Source organism: Saccopteryx leptura, chromosome 11, assembly GCF_036850995.1.
Source record: "Saccopteryx leptura isolate mSacLep1 chromosome 11, mSacLep1_pri_phased_curated, whole genome shotgun sequence".
In the NCBI taxonomy this organism is placed as follows: Eukaryota; Metazoa; Chordata; class Mammalia; order Chiroptera; family Emballonuridae; genus Saccopteryx; species Saccopteryx leptura.
Genome location: NC_089513.1, coordinates 71,192,386 through 71,195,098, shown reverse-complemented (window position 1 = coordinate 71,195,098; position 2,713 = coordinate 71,192,386).

Here is a 2,713-nt window from a genome sequence, read left to right as displayed (position 1 = left end):
GGGTCACTCACTCTGCTGTAGCCCCCAGTCAAGGCACATATGAGAAAGCAATCAGTGAACAACTAAGGTGCCACAACAAAGAATTGATGCTTCTCATTTCTCTCCCTTCCTGTCTGTCCCCCTATCTCTCTCTGTCTCTGTCAAAAAATATTTTAAAAAAAGAAACCTTTTCCTAAGATCAAAAAGATTTTCTCTTATTTTTTTCTAGAAGTTATATAGTTTTAGGTGTTACATTTCAGTCTGTAATCCATTTTGAGTTAACTTTTTATAAGCCGTGAGGTATGGATCAAAGTTCGTGTTTTTTATACATGGTTATCAAATTGTTTCAGTATCATTTGTTGAAAAAACTGTCCTTTATCCACTGTGTTTCCTTTGTACTTTGTTGAAAATCAATTGTCCATATATGTGTGCGTCTGTTTTTGGACTTTACTCTGTTCAATTGATCTGTTTATCTTATCTTGATGCCAATTCTTATAACTAATGTTGTCTTAATTACTGTAGCTTTATAAGTCTTGAAGTCAAGGAGGGGTAAATTCAGCACTTTTTACTCTTGGTTGGAAGCAGAGGTCTAACGGATGATTTTAATTTCCGCTCCACCATTTAATACGTGTGTGATCTCATACAAGTCAGTTAATGTTTATTTATCATTTATGCACTTGTTTATTGTTAGAATTAAATGTCATAGTGCTTGAATTAAATGTTAATATTATTAAGAGCCTGGGCCCTGGCCGGTTGGCTCAGCGGTAGAGCGTTGGCCTGGCGTGCGAGGGACCCGGGTTCGATTCCCGGCCAGGGCACATAGGAGAAGCACCCATTTGCTTCTCCACCCCTACCCCCTCCTTCCTCTCTGTCTCTCTCTTCCCCTCCCGCAGCCGAGGCTCCATTGGAGCAAAGATGGCCCGGGTGCTGGGGATGGCTCCTTGGCCTCTGCCCCAGGCGCTGGAGTGGCTCTGGTCGCAGCAAAGCGACCCCCCGGAGGGGCAGAGCATCGCCCCCTGGTGGGCAGAGCGTAGCCCCTGGTGGGCGTGCCGGGTGGATCCCGATTGGGTGCATGCAGGAGTCTGTCTGTCTCTCCCCGTTTCCAGATTCAGAAAAAAGAAAAAGAAAAAAAAAAAAAAAAAAGCCTGAACTGGGGAGAAGGCTCTGGAAATAGAGGGTTGGAGCTGCAGGGCGGAATGGGATGGGTGGCTTTACTGGGCTCACCAAGGACCTCTCACTGTCTTTCCCAGCGTGGGGACATGTTCCTGCCCTTTCATCTTTATTTTCTTCTTTTGAGATATAATTGAACAACAAAAAGAAGATAAAATGGACAAACAGTGTGTGTAAGTTTGAGGTGTACAACGTCTTGGTTTGAAACATTTATATATAGTGTGTCCATAAAGTCATGGTGCACTTTTGACCGGTCACAGGAAAGCAACAAAAGACCATAGAAATGTGAAATCTGCACCAAATAAAAGGAAAACTCTCCCAGTTTCATACCTATTCAGTGCAGTTCGATGTGGACTCATGCACAGATTTTTTTAGGGCTCCTTAGGTAGCTATCCCGTATAGCCTCTACAGACTCGTCACTGACTGATGGCCTACCAGAACGGGTTTCTCCACCAAACTGCCGGTTTCCTTCAACTGCTTATCCCACCGAGTAATGTTATTCCTATGTGGTGGCGCTTCATTATAAATGTGCTGATATTCACGTTGCACTTTGGTCACGAATTCGAATTTAGCGAGCCACAGAACACACTGAACTTTCCTCTGAACCGTCCATACCTAGACTGGCATGGCCATGGGCTGCTCTGATGTATACATGGTGTTATGTCATCATCTGCACATGCGCGCATGCTGCCACATCATCCTACAGAAACTGGGAGGGTTTTCCTTTTATTTGGTGCAGATTTCACATTTCTATGGTCTTTTGTTGCTTTCCTGTGACCGGTCAAAAGTGAGCCATGACTTTACGGACACACTGTATTATTACACTGTGATTATTACTGTAGCGTTATCTAAGTCTATCACATCATTAAATTATCGTTTATTGTGTGTGTGTGTGTGTGTGTGTGTGTGGAAAACAGTTAAGACCTAGTCTCTTAGCAACTTTTAGGTTTATAATACAGCATTGTGGACTGTGCTGTTCACTAGATCTCCAGGACTTCTCTATCTACTAGTTATAATTTTGTACCCTAAGCCACACCTCCCTAATGCCCCCATTCCAATTCCCTCCCCAATCACCTTCAGTATTGAACTTTTGCAGCAAATGGCACAACAACTTCCAACAGACACAATCATAAGAACAACAAAGGTGAAAAAGGATAAATCAAACTGGTTAGGATCTCCAAGTTAGAAATGATCATTTCCCTATCTCAACTATTTTCTATACAGCTTTGTAATATTTTTATTTAGAAACAAAAGTTTTCTTTAAAAGAGAGCATTCTACGTATTACCTTCAAACCCAGCTTGCAGGAGCTTTTTGGCCAGCTTGGCGTGGCTTTCTTCCACTCTCTTTTTTTTTTCAGACTTTGCAATACCTGTCCTTGCCTTTCTCCAAGTGGCCCTAGTTACAGGTCAGCTCCACACAGAAGGGGAGGAGCTACTCACCAGGGTCTGTTCCCAGCATCACAGCCCCACATCCCGGCGACCTACGGTGCTGCCCTCCTGGGGACCAAAAAGGACCCTGATCACGCATGCTACCGTGTTCCCTGTGAGTGCCGTGTCCAACACG